Genomic DNA, 18,400 nt, shown 5'->3' with positions numbered 1-18,400 from the left:
CTCATTTTTCTTTTCTAAAAGGTACCAAAGGAGGGATTGGCTTTGTGTATGTGCCACACTAAAGAGGCATCTGTTGTTCTGTTTTCTGTGTTTTGCTGTTCAGTGCCATTGTCCTGAGAATTGAAGCTGGTTGTTTTGACATAACTTTCTGCTTCAATGTTCAGCTCATGCAGGGGTCTGGCTAATTAGACCTAACTTCTGAAAACCTTGTGTTTGTGCAAAGCAGCTTTCCTGACAGATACTGCTGCTCAGCTCTTAGATCAGCTGCCATCTTTCCAAAAGGTCCTGAGCTCAATCCCATCTCTGGCCAACATTTATGACATGTAGATTTACTTCCCCTTTTTTCAACAGCCACATAGACTCACACTATCAACTCTACGTGGATGGGTGTAATTAAATTTCCCTTTGAATAAAAAAACAAGAAGGAAAGACTGCTCAGCTTGATTCCATAACTATGGAGACAAATTATCTTGTAATCTTAATTGAGCTTCAACAGCCACATGAAGACAATTCCTAAATCAGCAATTTATCATCCAAAATAGTAAGAGATAGATGTGTCCGTTGTGACCAGACAAGTTGCAGGATAGATTTTAGTACAGGCCTTTTTTCAGGTTTTCACACAAAGGCTGTTCAGCCAATCACTTCATCATTAAACACCAGTCCACATCCCAGGTTTTGGGTTTCTAAGTAAGGGTTTCTTTCTAAATGGCAGAATCTGGCCCAATAACATGGATAACCTTTGGTATTGCCTTGTTGTAGACCTTATATTGTGAGTTAATATTATTTTCTCCAGTCTTCCTGTAATGTCCGGTACACATGATCTCATGACCTATTTGTCAGTATCAGCTGCCTCACCCAAACATAAGGCATTTGCTTAAAAGCTGAAGCAGAATGTGCTAACTGCTGTGAAAACGAATGCAAACAATTCCCCAGTTGTCGTGCATCTCAGTGCCTGCTCCCTAAAAGACCTCCTAAATGATGGAGGCTTTTAGTGAAATCAGATTTAGTCCTAATTGGATGACAGGCGCAGTGTGGACTCCCTCAGGACACTGATGTACATACATGGGGTGGTTGAAATAACAAGAGCACATTGCAGTATGATATAATGATGAGCAATAAACCTGCACAAATATAATCGTGGTGAAACTTAAAATGTCAGGCTGTATGTCAGAGCGATGTGGGGAATGCTGGCAATTTAGAAGGCCATAAGTGTTGTCATAGATTTAATTGTTAGCACTGTTTGCAGTTGCCAGTTCGGCACTTAGCACCCATTGTAGTGGTTGTGACCAATGATGTTGTCGTGACAAGTGAAATCCCTGGCTCAAATACTCAATGTAAGTAAAAATACAATGAATAAATCAAATTAAATATAGATGTTTACTCAATTAGCAAGACAAGAATCTTCCTCTTTTCAGTCAGAAGTGGGAAAGGCTCTTAATTACCCACAGCTCAGACAGATTCTGAGTAATATGAAAACACTATTAGGAGAGTCTGCGCTCACTTGGGGCCCTCACGACTGGAACCCTTTAAAGGGTCTCTATCTGAGGAATGTCCTGCTGCTTCCCCAGAAAGAAGATTCAGGCTATGTAGCCTGTCATGATCTTCAAATAGGAACAAAGGCAGAAGCAGTAGGGCTAGTGGCACCCCATGATATCTCCTCTGAACACACAGCACAAGAAATGTAACGAGGGAAGAAAAAAAAAACAAACTCCAGAGTAATGTGTGTTGCTCTTCATTGGGGAGCTGGGATGTTAGATAATGGTCCGCATTTCACACAGGTGTAAAACAGATGAGGCATCATTAAGACCTGTCACTAATTTGCTTTTGTCAGCATAAAATAAAGGTGTTTTGGGGATAGCTAAAACATTTGACTGTCTTAAGAAATGAAAGGTGAATTTATTCACTTTCCCTTAAGCGCTACTTGGGGATTCAAGGCAATATTTGATAATGATGTGGTTGGGATGCTTGTCATGATGTGTAATCAATTCTGGGATTTCATCCCAGGGATATGTTGACCCCTATTTGTGCATAATTGTGTGGCATAAACCACAGAATTCAGCATTTTCAAGTTCTGCAAGGAAGGACAAGAAAAAGCATGAGGGGCAAAGACACAAAAAGAAACAAAATACACATAAGTGATAACCTCACCACTTGTAAACATATTGAGAAAGAGTGTCTTTTCAAAGTAACAACTATTTCCATCCATCTTCTGCCCATTTGGCTTCTTACATGGTTGATATGGCATAAGGAGGAGGAGGAGGAGGAGGAGGAGGAGGAGGACAGGCATCTCACTGGGCGCTGTGGCAGTCCATCGACTGCTTTCTTCAGAGGGAAAGGTCAGAGGATACAGTACGATGGGGCACCTGCTGAAGGTAATCATTAATAAGCCTGCTGTCCTGTCAGCAGCCACTGGCTTTACCAGATGTGTTCTTATACAGAAGAAGAAATGTGGCAGGTGTGTCCTCACATCATTATAATAAAGCTGAGCATCTTTAACAGACAATCAGCCACGTGGAAGTGTGATTTATGGTGCAAGAAACTGCACTACACTGGTCAGCTGTTTACAGTGTAACTTCGATGTCACAGAATGTTCTCCTTTAAGGATGTGTAATTTAAAGCTTTAAGTCAGGTTACCAGGACAACCCTCGCTTTTACACTAGCAAGGACAACTATTAATGTGGCTAACTAAGTTCTGTCGCACTTATAATAGTTCAGCGTGCTGCTGATCTAGGTATTTGTGTGTTTAGTGTACCTCATTAAATCTGTGCTCATTTGAAGCACAGGTTTTATAAATATAAACTACAGAATGATATAAAAGTATCTATGATTCAGTTTATGGCTTTGTGGTCCCCCTTATCATCACCTCACTGCTCCCCTGTTGACTGCAGCTTCATGCAAATAAGTCTCCTGTCCTGCGGAGGAGAAAAGGTGGGAAACCAAATTGGATCGAATGTAATTCAGTTCACCAAGCAGGGAATGAATCGATAATGCTGAGAAATGGCTTTAGAAGGACTGAGTGCCCACCTTGGGTAAGAGGTTTCTTCTGTTTACAGCACAACCCGGGCTTGCATGCTTATGTATTTTTACGACAGGTTAATCAAGAATCGCAGCACCTTCTGCTTCGTTCCTGCCAACTCGTCTTGTAATGTTTTCCGTGCAGCCCTGCAGAAAATGTTTTGCATGTTTGCTATGGTAATGTGATGGGTCGGCCTGAATGATCCTTACACTGACTGCAGATTTGCATTCTCATCTTTGTGTAATGTATTCATTGAATATAGCTGAGCAAGCAAATTGGTATGGTTTGTATTTACTGTCAGGCACATCAGACCACTTACAAGCAACAATGTTTGTGTACTTGTACTCACAGATGCCTTTAGTACCCTGCATATGCACTCAAAATCAAACTTTTCTTTCATGCTCTTTATGCCAGTCTAACGCACACAATAGCAGATGGCACAGAGAACACAATAAATGCAAATTATTATGGAAACTTAACAAATTGAACTTTTTGGGTTATGTCTATAGCTTTCCATTGCGCATAGACAAAACAACTGAAAAAAAACATGTGATTCTAATCAGACTAGTATTTTTTACCAAAACGTGTGAGAGTACTTGTGATGTGAAGGGACCTTGGAGTTTTAGCTGAGGAAGGTAAGAAAGAATGTTTGAGCACCCAAGAAAAGCAGACACTGGTACTGCATAAGGATGCAACAAGATTCCACAGCATAAGTAAAAACCTCAAGGAAAAATGTCGGGATAATGTGGTTGACTCGTGTAAAGCAACCTACTGCAGATAGCTGGCTTAAGAAAAGGATAGCGTCACATGCACAGTGCACAACACATCATGAGGGTTATTTTCTTGGCCAAAAGCACCATGCAGAATAAATACATGTTATTTCTGTTAGACATACTCTGTGCATATCTGTGGTCTCTTCATTTATTTCCTTAAGTTCCAAGTAAAAAAGATTACAAATTACAAAAAGGGACAGCTTCATCATGTTATGTGTCATAATCCCTGGACTTGCTTCCTGTTGTTTTGAGGAATGTCTTAGTTGTTTTTCAGGTTTTGGTTTATTTTGGCCTGATTTGGTTTTGCTTCCTGTCTTGTTTTGAAATTCTGGATTTCTTGTGTGTTTTACTTCTCCCGTTGTTTCCCACTTTGGTGCCTTGCCCTTATGGTTCTCACCTGTGTCTTCTTATCCCTTTTGAAATTAAGTCTGGCTCCCCTCTTTCTTTGTCAGTTTGTCTGGCGACCCTGTGTTGCTTCTCTGTGTTCCTGGTCTTCGCACTTCAAGTCCACTCGTTGGATTTCAGACATGTTCTTTGGGTCTTTTTTAACTTTGTTTTTTTGATGAATCATAACAATATGCATTTTTTTATGCATTGCATTGTCCTTATTTCCTATTTTATTTTGAAAGTATCCAACACTCATCATCTTTCAGATATCTTCACCTTCTGCTCTCAAGTGTGATTACTTGCCCCGCCTTAATTAATTCGACCCCCTTGGACGCTTAATCTAAGTGTCCTTGTATCCAAACAGCTTATAAGATTTGACAAAGGCTTATTTTTTATTATGCATCTTTGATAAGAATACTAAAAATATAGCAGTAGTGTGTAAAAACTAATAGTGCTGCAGTACCATTTATTGACATCTTACCATTAAAAGACAGAGATTGTGTATTTGTAGGATGAAACAAAACAGACGTTCACTCTACATAAAACATGTGGACATGTAAGGCCATCGTTTATATCTTTATGTTGGGCTTTGAGTTTTGTATTGTCTAAATGCTTGCAAACTCTTTAGTTTGCCAGCTATCAGACAAGGCTATAGAAAGCAAGGATCCATTAGCAGACCATTAGCATTTTGTTTGAACAGTTCCTGGCTGTGTCTCTGCTTGAGTCAGGATGGAAGTAAGAGGGTGCAGATAGAGCAGAATGGGAAAAAGGCAGTCAAACTGGCAGGGTGATGTACAGAATAAGAGGAAAATGAAGACAGGGAGGAACAAAAATTAGCTTTTCATCTCCTGACAGCCACGGCTCAAAGAGAAAGAGACGAAATCGCCAAGCTGAAGGGAAGGGGTGAGGTAAAAGATGCAAAGTGGGAGTGGGAAAATTGCTGTGGTGGGGGGATCAAGAGAGAAATGGTGGAAGGTGGGCTGTAAAGAGAAGAAGGAAGCAGCAAGGTGACAGGCAAAGAGACACCATGGCACAGGAACAGAAGGAGAGGAAAGTAACTATAACCTTGTGCACATGGAGAATGACTGGCAGAGGATGGGTGTAATTAAAGTTCCATAAGTGATATTAACATTAAAAAAAACATAAGTGTAATTAAACTTGCGTAAAGATTCTTTGTAGATGTCTGCCACCCCTACTGAGAATCAACCCCTATAGCTTCTGTGCTTGTTTGATTCTGCAGTCCATATTCAGACAGTGTGGCTGTTCCCTATTGGCTATTATCGACTCTCTATACAGGAACTATTTCCAACAAACAAGCTTAGACAAGCAGAGTGTCAGCTACCTGCTCGGTGTGACATAGCAAAGGCAAGGAGAGCAGAAGACTCGAAGATTTTGCTCATAAGTTGTTGAATTATTAAGACATATACTGGGGACTCTACCCTTTTATACGTGAGGCCAGGATTTGTTGTCTATTTTGGTAAATTGACTTTTGTTGAGAGTCACTGTTAAGGCGTGGTTTGACAATTTTCTTGCTTACCATAGTGACACATCCTGCCCTGAAGAACACACTTGACATCCACTTAGGGTTCACTACTTACAACACCAGAGCTGGAGAAACCTACTGTGTGTTATCATATTCAGGTGAGCATAGGCTGAACGTTTATGCTCGTATGCATTGATAACGTGTAAATGTAAACGCTGCACTTTCACCTAATTGTGATTTGTAATTGAAATGCTTCTATTGTGTGTTTAGTGTGGATATTCTGAGCCCTGCCTCCACTTAAATGATTAAAACTAACTACATTTCTGTACAATCATTTCCTTCCATTTTTCCTCATAATATCAACTTAAGATAAATATTATTTAAGTTCATCATATTGGAAAAACAGTTTAAACTCTGTTTATCTAAACCACGCTTGCCACTCTACAAGCATTTCTAATAATGAGTTTAATTCCTGTTTGAGGTAAACCTGATTATTCTGCTTGGGTAGCCATGGACATCTCTAATGGCACTTGAAAGCACTTATGACAGACATAAAGACAGATGTTCCCAGTGACTCAAGTCACCATACCCAAAGAGAGCTGTGTTGCCCTGAGCAACACTGTCTGCTGTTCTTTTCTTCACCCATTCAGAGGCCTCCATGACAAACAAACATGTCCTACAGCATGGCTGAGACTGGCTAGCTGCCCTGCTTTCATGTATCCAAGCTCAAAAATAAGGAAAAACATGAGGATACAGGAAAAAGTTAAAGCAGGGATTCTAACTAAGTTTAAAAAAAGAGAGAGAGAAAGACACAAAGTAGGGATGAATGGTTGCAAACAAACAACATTCACGTTCACTGGGGCTACAGAGCCCACAAAACAATGGATTAGAATTTAATGGGCTGGTCATACACACTTAATCTGATGCAGCATTGGCAGTGGCCACCAGAGAGTCTGAACACAATTAGAACTGGTTTTGGGGCACTGATTTTCTGATAGATGGCTACTTAGAGGGCCTATACCTCCTGAATAAGAAACCCAGGGCAGTGTCTAGGGACGTTACATCAATGCAACTCACGTAACATTCTGAAAATAGAGGGGTGTCTGGCAGCAGGGGGGGAGCCGTGCTATTTGGATTAAAACCACTGATGTACAATGCACCGAGTTGCTGCAAAGAGGAAGGCATATGAAGGCTGCAGACACAATACAAATGCAGGTAAAGAGGAGCACAGGATGTAAAATATCTTTCCGTGTAAAAGTTAGGGAGCTATTTCAATCACTGCAGGGAATAATTCTCAAACATGCAGTTATATATATTTGGAAACATTTGCTATGTCAGAAACCAAAGCTGCCTATCCGTTTTTGGACATGTTCCCTCCACATTTCCTATTACATACTGATGTGGTGCATTCATTTTAATATTTAGTTTTTTTTGTTAAATACATTATGCTCACTATAACAAATCTAATCAGTAAGAGGATACAGGAGAATAACTATCTACTGTCCATTTACTGTCCACAATGGAAATTCACCTGGGCTGATTTGTTCTGAGCCATGTGGGTTAGTTGTGATTCAGGAGACATATTCAACCTAATTAGCTGCTAGGTTAAACTAATACCTCAAGTGTTAGAATGCATTTTGTCCAGCTAACAGAACAGGGAATACCGGTACTTGATTTCCAACTTGGAACAAATACTAAAAGACGTGAAAACCAAGATAGCTAAGACATGTCTTTGTTCCTCAACCTATGTATAGATATATAACTGTAGTACAGCTCAGGTCACCAGAACCTTCCTCTCAGACACAGTGATCAATGACTTGTGTGTATGAGCCACTGAGTAATTCAGGTTTGATAAAGATGACTCACAGCTTTGAATAGAAAGCGTGTGACATTTTTATGAGACAATGACTAACGCATAACGTATGACTCATGAGTGTTCTCAAGCTCGTGAGTACATCAAGACTCGTACATCCTATATTGCTACAAATTTTATGAGGAAGATTACAAATAAATCAATATATTTTTTTGTAGCAGGGATTTGGTATTGTAATCTAGAATGAGTGAGTGAAGTTGAATAGGCTCAGGGAGGGATTTCAATACTTTAGCCTCTTGTAGGTGGGTGGTAGGCAGTGTCGTCAAACACATCTGTGCAGAGATGACTGCTGTTATTGTGCATTGTGTATTGCACATGCTGAAAATACAGTAGAACACAAATAGAAAGCACATCATTGTGTATGTGTTAGTTGACCTTTGGTTTTGTGCACATTTTTTGATTCTCAGCAAAGTTAAAATATTTAATTAAATTCATTATATTCTTTATTGAGGCAACATTGTGTCACTGGCTGCTGCAACTGCAGAATACTGATGATATTTTGAGACCATACAAATGATACCGCACAGCATCCCAATTTCTCAGCTGTATTAGGAAGAGCTGCAATGGGACAACCCTGAAGACCTCTCATGATATACAGTATTTGGCCTTGACATCTAAGCTAGACCTCTTTTTTCTGGCTCAATCTGAAGCAGCAGCTGGAAGCTGGGTTGACTGACAGTTTAATGGGTTGTGGGACTGGCAGAGAGTTACAGTATACTTCATGCTGTAGTTGTCGTAAACACATGTACAGTGCATCAACGATTTTACAGCTGTTTTGCTGCAGTTAAATGACTGAAATGTTTTCATGTCAACAGCCATCATGTAGTGATGGGTTGCCAAAAGCACCTATTCACAAGCAAACCTAATGTTTTTGGAACGATGCCTTCCCACATGCAGCTATTTTTTTGTTTTTTGTTTGGGCTTGGACTTTAGTGTCAGTCTGGATTTCTTTCCACAGTTATTCCTGGAATACCCTATTAAAACCCTGCATGTATTACAATACAAAAATACAAATGATACAAAAGTGGAACAACTACAGATAGGCTGCATAATTCTGCATTATTTAAATATATGTATCTATATATATCTATATATATATAATATATAATATATATATATATTAGGGGTGGGACGGTTCAGGAAAAAAATCCGAACCGTTCGGTACATGTGTTTCGGTTCGGTTCTGGACATGCGCATCAAGTAATACAAGAAGACATTGTTACCACAGCATGGAATCGAGTGTTGCCAACTTGGCGTCTCTCTCGCTACATTTCGCGGCTTTCCAAACTTTTTTTTAATCAAAAGCTACTACTGACTCTCTCTCTGGTGACGTTTGAAGACTGACGTGAAAGCACGTATCATTCTGCAGTCAGCTACTGTCCTCGACAAGCAGCGACCGTGAGCTCCTCCCCCGCCTCAAAACACTCACAGCCGGTCAGTCTCTGTAGCTTTACGCACCAGGTTGAGCTGCAGGCAGAGCAGAGAGAGCCACACCACTCTGCGTCCAATCGTGCGCAAAGCTGCCGCTGGTCCCGTCAGTGATTACAGAGCGGGATGTAAACAGCATATTTCAATGGTAAAAATAAAAATAAAAACCACAGACATCAGTACCGTTAACATTGCATAGCTTAGCCTAGTCATAGAGTTCAGTCTATCCAACTAGCATGTCGTTCTCTGTCCAACGGTGCGCACACGTGTCTGTGTGTCTGTGTGTCTCGGTGTGTGTGTCTGTCCGTGTGTACGCACATCGTGCCTCTGTGCGCAGACAGCAGCGGTCAATTGTAAGCGCACAACCATGCAGAGAGAAATGACATGCTGCCGTGCAAATAAGATAAATAACATGAGCTGTTTAGTTTGTTTAATAAAAGGAACAAGGTGTATAGACCTGTTCTATAGTAAAGGATTTCTTAATGGCTTCTGTGCTATATAGAAATTAAAAAGAAATGAAATTGACTTTTGATCCTCAACCTGATATAATGATGGGGAAACACTGAACTGATTCTTAAATATGGTAAATGTTGGATAATTAGGATATATTCTAAGCTCATCTGGTATTTCCAGACTGTTAAAAGTAGAAAAAACCTCAACATTATAAACCGAACCGAACCGAAAACCTTGACCTCAGAACCGTGATACAAACCGAACCGTGGATTTAGTGAACCATTCCACCCCTAATATATATATATATATATATATATATATATATATATATATATATATATATATATATATATATATATATATATATAATATATAATATTTTACATTTGTTTCATATCTCTTGCTTTTGCAGATAAAAAGATGAAAAGCATCCATAAGAAATGCACCCATCCATCAATCTGCATTTGAATCTTAACTTCAAATATCTGAATATTTCACAAACATAAAGGAAGCACTCTGAAATCTCCATATCATTTGCGTTATATACACTCTGTGTGGATTGCCAGTGTGGTTTATAGGATAACATTTAATATAACTGCTGCTTCCTGTGAACGCAACATCTCATGTGTCTTTAAGATTTTGGCAACAGAAGCTGACATTTTACCACCGCTGAAAGGTGAAGCCTTTCGGAACAGTGACTCATTATGACATATTCAGTCTACATATTCAGCATGTAAAAAAGGTATCACCTGAATAGAGATATCACTTCTTTTTTTTTGTGAAACATTGCGTGCTCCACTTCTACAGCAGCTACCCGCACCATGTCATTGAATTAACAGTTTCTCTAAGTGGCATCTGGTGTGCTGTGTAGTCCAAGGCATGTTGGCAAAGTTAATAGCTTAACAATCTTAGCATATTGGCTCTTCATTGCTTTTGTTGGCAGAGAAAACAGGTGGTGGAAAGTAAATAAGTCAATGAGTAACACTGATACAGTATGTGTTGTTTTTTTACATTAGGATCACTGATCTTTTAGAGTGGACATGCACTACAGTGGCACAGTCAGTTATATTAGGCTTCATTACATGCTAGTAAATGTTTTTGAAGTAGTTGATTGATTAGTTAGTTATTAAACACACCACCATGCAACTTTAACACGGTATGCACTGTAGCCATGCATTAGAAGTGCATCTCTTGTGGAGCTTAACATCACGGAACGACTTCCAATGCAAATTATTAATTCAAAGAACCATGTCAAAAACTGTCACTCAACATGCTAACGGTCAGAGAGCTTGTGCCTCTGTACCAACATGATCGGAGGACATAATGTGAGCAAAAAACAAAACTCAGGCTTGTTTTAACAGAAATAACATAGATTGCCAACCCTTAAAATATATGAGAAAAATGGTGACGCTGTAAAAACTCTTGAATTGCATAATTAGAATGACAACGGCACAGGACAACATAAAGGAGAAGGCCATGGCTTTGACCACCATGGTTCACCACTAATAGAGGTTTGTAATCACAAAAAGGTCACTCCATTGTGTCCTGGCGAGGCAGGGGCTCTTTGAAGGGAGCAATTACAGCATTCACTGCTGCCAGGGCCCTGACTTATTTCTCTTCAGAGAGTATGCTGTACACATAGTCCATTTTGCTTTTGTCCTATTTACCATCATTCTGTCTTCACATGCTGTTCTGAGCTCTTGTTACGACTGCTGTGGCTTTCAGTACAAAGACCTAATTACAGTAATGGCAAGGGATAAACAGATAAACAAGCAAGCAGATGAACTGCAGGCTATGAAGGCAGTTTGATAATATGTAAACCTCCCACGCTGCTTGCATAAAATCTATTGCAACCAGCCAGTTAGCTAGTCAGAGAGACCAGCTAAGGGTTATAGGAAAGCAGATTACAGATATGTGGATGTAGCTCTGTGTAATTATTCAGGAGACGTCCACTAGTCTCATAAAACATGCCATTAAAACAAAATCAAATGCAATTCAAAAATATATTTTTGGAGATAACATTTGAAAGCCAGCATGTGTGTGTATGTGAGGTGTGAATATATTCAAAGCATGTGCAGCGAGAGTAGCTTCAGGCAAGATAAGAGAATAGGGAATGGGTGACTAATGAGAACTTTTTTTACCTCCGTTGCCTCGACTCTCCGGGTGTAGTGGTTAATCGTGACTGCTCATCGTGTCTGTCGTTTAACCATGGGACCCTGTCTTCACAATGAAGGGCTTGGTGCAGGTGTTGAAGAAGGATGAGGGAGATCTAGGAATCTGTTGTTGTCCTTGATACCGCATAGTCCAGGATTATTGATCCAAGGAAAAGCACTCAATCATGACTGTGTGCCTTCTGCAGAGCCAGCACAAATCCCTTGCTTGAGATTGCAGTGTCCCCCTCGGGTTTTTCAAACACAAACAGATGGAGAAATTACACATTCACATGTATAAAGTATGTGGACATGCATACATAGCAGTCAGTAAATTGGTTGTCCATTATGGCAGATTATAAACCCCTTAAACTCAGTCTGTGTAAAGTATGTCTAAATGAGCAGTGCAGCACCTCCGGGTGAGCAACAAAGACACACTGAAAAAACATTGGAGCAACTGTACGGTTTTAGCCCACAGATAGATTAGCTGGTGACACAGGCCTTAGGGCAGATATAACAGATGAATGTCTATATAAAAATAATGGGATTACACAAAGATGGTACAAAGAAAAATGAGTGAGTGGAAGCCCTCAGTCCCAAGTGTAAAAGCAACTAAATAAAGTTCAGTGGTAAAATAAGAAAGGCAATGAAATGAAACACTGAGAGGCATTCTGACTGAATCTGTGGAATTTACTGAGAATAATCTGAGGTAATGTTAGTGGAGTGTGGCTAATGCAGATTTAACACCTGAACCTGAACGTCTGCACAGAGCACCATGTAATGGAGTGTAGGTGAGAGAAGCGAGAGGGAGAGAGAGAGGGCCTGAACTGTTTGGGCCGACCAACTCGACAAAATGAATTTGAGGGAGTGTTTTTCTTTTTCAAAAAAAAAAAAAACACGCCAAAATACTGGTAAGTTTTACTCACCTGCTTGTCAGTTTGAACACTGCAAGGCAGAGGGTCTGGGTACATTGGTCTTGAAAGGGAGATCACTTATACATACAGGCTGTGGCTGAAAGAATATGCTACATACAGAACATAAACATTCACCTCAGTCTGCTGCATACAAATTAAGTTAGATCACCAGTACAAATTCTGTTATTATTTACACTGTATCTACGAACAACAGGCATGGATGTGTGGAATGAAATCTGAAAGTAATGAATTTGGTTATATTTACCTGATGGGCAGACACGAGCAGAATTTTGACAGAGCCGTGTCCTTGAGGCACACAAAAAAAGTGAAGCTGCAGTGAAGATTTGAGGCACATAATGACAAAAATATGCATGAATGTTGTAGCTAAATCAACAGGAGTCCAGCCAAGCAGATGCATGCTGCCTGCCAGGCAGAAATAAGGTCATCATCATCATACAATCTTACTGGCGAGTGAAACCCAGAGCTACATGAATTCCTCGTGTCCCAGGGCTGTGAGATGGAGGGGGGTGAAGGCACATTTTCTGAGTGCTGTGGCCTTAAGTCCACAAGAGTCTGAGTGATGTCAATTTAATCATTTGACCAGGTCCACGAGGAACTGTGTCGACATCTCATCGGACGTTCATCTGACTGTACACTTATCTTATGAGATTCTGGAAAACAACTTGTTTAGATGAGATTTGCTAATACCCACATTCTGATATGACATCATTAAAAAACCTGAAGGACGGACAAAAGCTGAAGGCTACAAACCGCAGGTTATTCCATACACACTGTGCTACAGCTCACTCTGTAACTATCTCCTATATACTTTGCTGTGAAGATTCTGTAGCAAGAAAAGGGCAGCCAGCCTTTCAGAAACATCCGCAGGGGCCCTGTGTGTTTTTCTGTGTTTGATGTGAGGGGCAATGACCCTCACCATAATAACCCATCTCAGAGCACACCGAAACATATCCTAAATTGTAGTATTGTAGTATGACTAGAACCATGTCACAGTCTTAAGACTCAACACCACTGAGGCAAACTTCGAAGAAACCAATGCTTGGATACAATCTTGTTATAGGCTAGACTGCAAAAACTGGGTGTAGGAGAGCATGAATTGTTCAATTATTTAGCTTATACTGTGAAAATATTGTAAAAAAAAAAACAAAAAAAATAGCATCAGAATTTCTCAAAGCAAAGGTTGTGCCTTCTGATTGCTGGTTTGAATCATTTACCAAACTGTTAAATGAGGATCTATTGTTGCTTAATTAAATTACTTATATGATTCATGTGCTGCTGAACCGCTAATTGATTAACACAAGTAGGTGAACGCCAAAGAATTTAACATTCATTTAATGGCTTATTCCCCACACTCCCCTTTCTTCCTTCATTTCCTCTGGAAAAATCCAAATACCTTAGGACACAATCAGGGGCAACTGCCATTGTCACTCTCATCACTGGCACGTAAGCCCTTGTCCGACCCCAAGGACAAGTGCACTCAATAACTGTCCCTGTCCAGACGCGGTAAGCCTGTGCCACAATCCCTTAAACCCCTGAACTCTGACACGCTTCAGTGAGGTACATGAGGCATGCTCCTCTGGGAGATTAAATTGAAACTCTTTCCCACTAAACTCTTGATTAATTGGAATTTTTTAAAAGTCTGCTAATCTGAACCGTTTGTGTATTATCTGAAAGCGGTGGGAAGTGATAAGATCAGGGCATTCTGGTGAGACGTGACGATGCTCCAGATCAGGCCTTCTATACGTAGAGAAATGATATGACAACAAAGGCACAAATATTCTTCAAGCAACTGTTTTTATTGATGAGTTTTTGTGCCACCATCTTTTCTCACATTAAAAACCAATCAGAGAGGTTTTTTTTCCAGTCATTTGCAAGTTCTAGACTCTTGCAGCTGGTGTTTTATTTCAGAAACTATTTTTATTTATTTATGAATTCAAGCTAAATGTGTCAGCTCAGTTTGTGAGGAGATTATCTGTCATTTCTGTGTCCCACAGTTCTGTATTTACTTTTCAAAATTCTTTTATTTAATGTGGCGATTAAGATATAAAATAGGGAGCATGACAGCCATTATATAGCTACAGTATATAGGGTGCTTAATAGCTAGATAGTAGATCCATCCATCCATCCCTGTCACCCTGTCTGAGAGCCTAGATGCTGTATTGCAATTGTTTACTTAGACTTCACACTATTGTAATCCCTGAGGTGAGCTGAGATGCTCGAGACAATAGTCTCTCTGAAGTGGGAGCTAGAAAGAATAAAAAAATATATATATAGAGAGAGAGAGAGAGAGAAAGGGAGAGAGAGTTTTGAGTGTTTTTGTGTATATTTCGCTCGATTCAAGTCAGATCATGCTGCTCTACAAGGAGCGGTCACAAACTGTACCGTACATTAGCTCCACTTTATAGCTTTTCCCACAGAGTAACACAATTTCTCCTGATCTTTGTCATTAATACCAACTGTGTTTACATGTGTACACACACACAATATAAAACTGAAATAGATTTATGCAGTTATCACTGTCATTATTGTGGGTGCACATGTATTTATACCTGCTTTTTCCTCACTCTATACAGTGACTAAGATGGTCGTTGGATGTACTGTACTGTTCAAGTCTAGCCATTTACAGAGCGTACCTTTTATTACTGATTCACTGCACTAATATTGGTCCTCCAGTGTCATTTATCAACGACAAGGATGAGAGCTCAGATCACTGATTGATTCCTTAGAAACCTCAGCTGGGAATGATATTTGGCTTCAGCAGCTTCCCGCTTATCATTTAATGCTCTTTGTGTACTGTATGTCTGAACGGATATCTTTCATCCTGCTTTTGCATAAGAACCCTATTAATGTCTCAGCCCTGTTATCAGATTTGGGGGCATGAGATCTGAGGTATAGGATAAAGCATATTTACAGTTTATCACCTGTCTATTGTCATGCATGGCAAATTCATTATGAAAGTAACAGAATTTTCTCAATGATTACTGCACTAGAATTAAAATATTTCAGAATTTTACATTTCTGTATTACCATTTCAATACTTATAAAATACTGTTTGACCTCTCTTTTGCCTAAATCTGAAAATTACAAATTATTATGAATTAGTATGAAAGTTCCATAATAGCCTCCTTGAACTACACACAATGTGAAAAATATAATCAGTGTTCCCTCTGCCTCACTCATTGATGCAATATGCACTTTCTTAAAAATCTAGTGGAAGTAAGCTAACTACTGTGAGTCATTTAAAAAAAAAAACTGTAGTTACTGTGAGTTTTATATGCCCAAATCACTGCACACCCAACATTTAGCAAAGATGCACATGCTGCACAAGATCAATATTGGGAAGAATTGATTTGCATCATTTAAATCAAGATCACAGGTAAATGGAAAATCTGTTTTACATCAGCTCGCTTCAGAGTAAGACATGTGTATTGCACACCCTTGGCACTAAAGGAAATGAGAACACAAGATGTACCTTTATTGAACTCTAGTAGAGGATATTCAAAGCATAATCGAGGCACTGCATTAATGTGGAAGTGAAACTCGAATCGATAAAAGGAACCCATTTTTAACCAAAAGTATAATTAGCCCATAAGCCTTCTCCAGAGTGACATCGCCTCAAACGTCTGAATATGCCACTCCACGTGTCAACTAGCAATACATGGTAATCATCAACAAGCCCTTGCTTCTGAAGAAGTCAATATCTGTCAGCAGTAAGCATCAGCAACCTGGAGTTCAGGGCTGGCCCCTTGCAGCAGACCTGTCAGTATGCCTCAGACACTGCATCATTAGTATAACCCATGTCTGCACTCACTCATGCTGTAGCCCAGCACCCACTGTTTTTGTTCACAAATAGTTCTAAATGAAGTCTCTGTGCAGGCTCCACACTTTTACATTCATTTTCTTCATATGATGGCTTGTTTTTTTTTGCTCTGTATACTTATCTGTCTACTCCCAGTCATATCTTCTCTGAGCTTCATGACTCATCTGTAACAGTAAAATCCTCGGGGGGTTGCATCATTTTTAATGATGAGGACACTCAATTAAACCAGTTTTTTTTTTAAATTTTGCAGCTGTGTTTAGGTTGCTGACAGGGCTGAACCTCCAGAAATAATCTAAGAAAAACATTTTTGTTTCATCTTCATTGCAATAAGTTCAGGCAAGCAAAGAGAAAGTTGCAGACAGTGTTGATGCATTACGTTGTCTGTCTACCTTCCAGCGTATGGTGAACACATACAGAATGCCTTGCAAGACAAGATGATTTTTTATCCTGATCAGACTGAAGCATAGGCAACAAATGTGTCCTCTAGGGAGTCTCTGGTGTCTTTGTGTGGCTTTATGGAGATGGAGAATGAATGGCCATTGTCACTGATGTCAGATTCAATGCTTGTTAGAACACATTTGTGAATGAGTAACAACGGTCGACTGCATACATTTTGAGACAAAGTTACAGAATGGCACTCTAGACATCCCCAAGTTTGTATTGTTTTTATCGTTGTATTCTTTTAGGTCGCTGTCAACCCCATGGGGGTTTTTTAATGTACGTATGGGGGTCTAAACATGCAAATATAGATCAAGCATTTCAACACCTAAGCCATGTAGAAAGCCAACTTTGCCATTGCTTTCTAGTTATCTACATTACCCAGCTAACACCTTGCTAAAATTAGCCAGTAAGCAATCCTTTAACTCTTTCAACCCCAAGCCTGTTTAAGGCATCAGCTTTAAATGAATACACAAGGTGTATTTGAATACTTTTGGTGTCATAATAAAGGGAACACCTGGGAGATTTGCTCAGATGTGTAAGTGTTAGTTTTTATGCCTCTGGCTCTTTAAAAACTAAGATGGCACAAAGCAAAAATGAAAAAAAAAATTCTCGTCTGTTGAAAATTTACATTATTACAATGAATATCTCCTTTAAAATGATGCAGTTGAAGCACCCAAGTAATATCAAGTCATAGCTAAGCTTGTGGACATTATCTCTGCCAAGTTTCATTTCATTTTAATTAATTACTATACAGTAAAATCAAATGTCTTAGCCTCTTGGTTAGCATTTCAGCACATGTTTGCATATTGTGGTGTCTTTATGAACAAGTAAAAACTTTTGCAGTGACATAGCTTTGTCATAAAGAAATAAACAACAGAAAACATCTGGCATAGATAGCAACAGGTCGTGTGCTGAGAAAAAAATAGATTGTAATTTGACTGGTGACTGATAGGCCATTACAAATAACAATATAATTTACGCCTACATTGACAAAAGTTTGGCATCATAACAGGTGCACTTGCAAATGAGAGAAGTGTGATGCCAGTGACAACAAACAGCCTACACAAAGAGAAAAATGAATTACTCCTATAAGTACACACAGGGATATAGGCAGCAGTGCACAAGGCAACAAAACATCCACAGAAGAAACCCAAACTTTCTTATGGACACCTGTTCTGTGCAGCAATAGAGCTGAAGGCTGTGCTGCTATTGGCATTGAATTTTTATCAAAATGTCTATTCATCTTTTAACTTGTGTCTGAGTGCGTGTTTGAAGGCAAGCTGAATGAGATGGGCCCTGTGTTGTGTGAAACATGTGATGCGGAGCTGCAAGCAGAATGCTTTTAAGAGTTGAGGGTGAGCTCTTGCATGTTTCAGTGGATACTTTCATCACAAAGACATGGGTGAAAGTTGTAAGTGTAGTTGGTTAAGCCTAAAGTGCACAGTAGAATACACTGGCTACTGCCAGTCGTCCATCTTTGGGGAAACTCACCATCTCCATCATGGTTTTCAATACAGTCATATTCAGATTTGAGGAGTTTATTGCCAGGTTATCTTGGCAGTGGGAGTGACTTTGATGGATCTCCAGTTATTCTGCAGCCTGTGGGTTTGATGCAGCCGGTGTGCTAATGACCTCACCACA

The sequence above is a fragment of the Parambassis ranga genome, chromosome 12 (genome assembly GCF_900634625.1).
Source record: "Parambassis ranga chromosome 12, fParRan2.1, whole genome shotgun sequence".
Lineage (NCBI taxonomy): Eukaryota > Metazoa > Chordata > Actinopteri > Ambassidae > Parambassis > Parambassis ranga.
Note: the sequence above shows the minus strand (reverse complement) of the source record.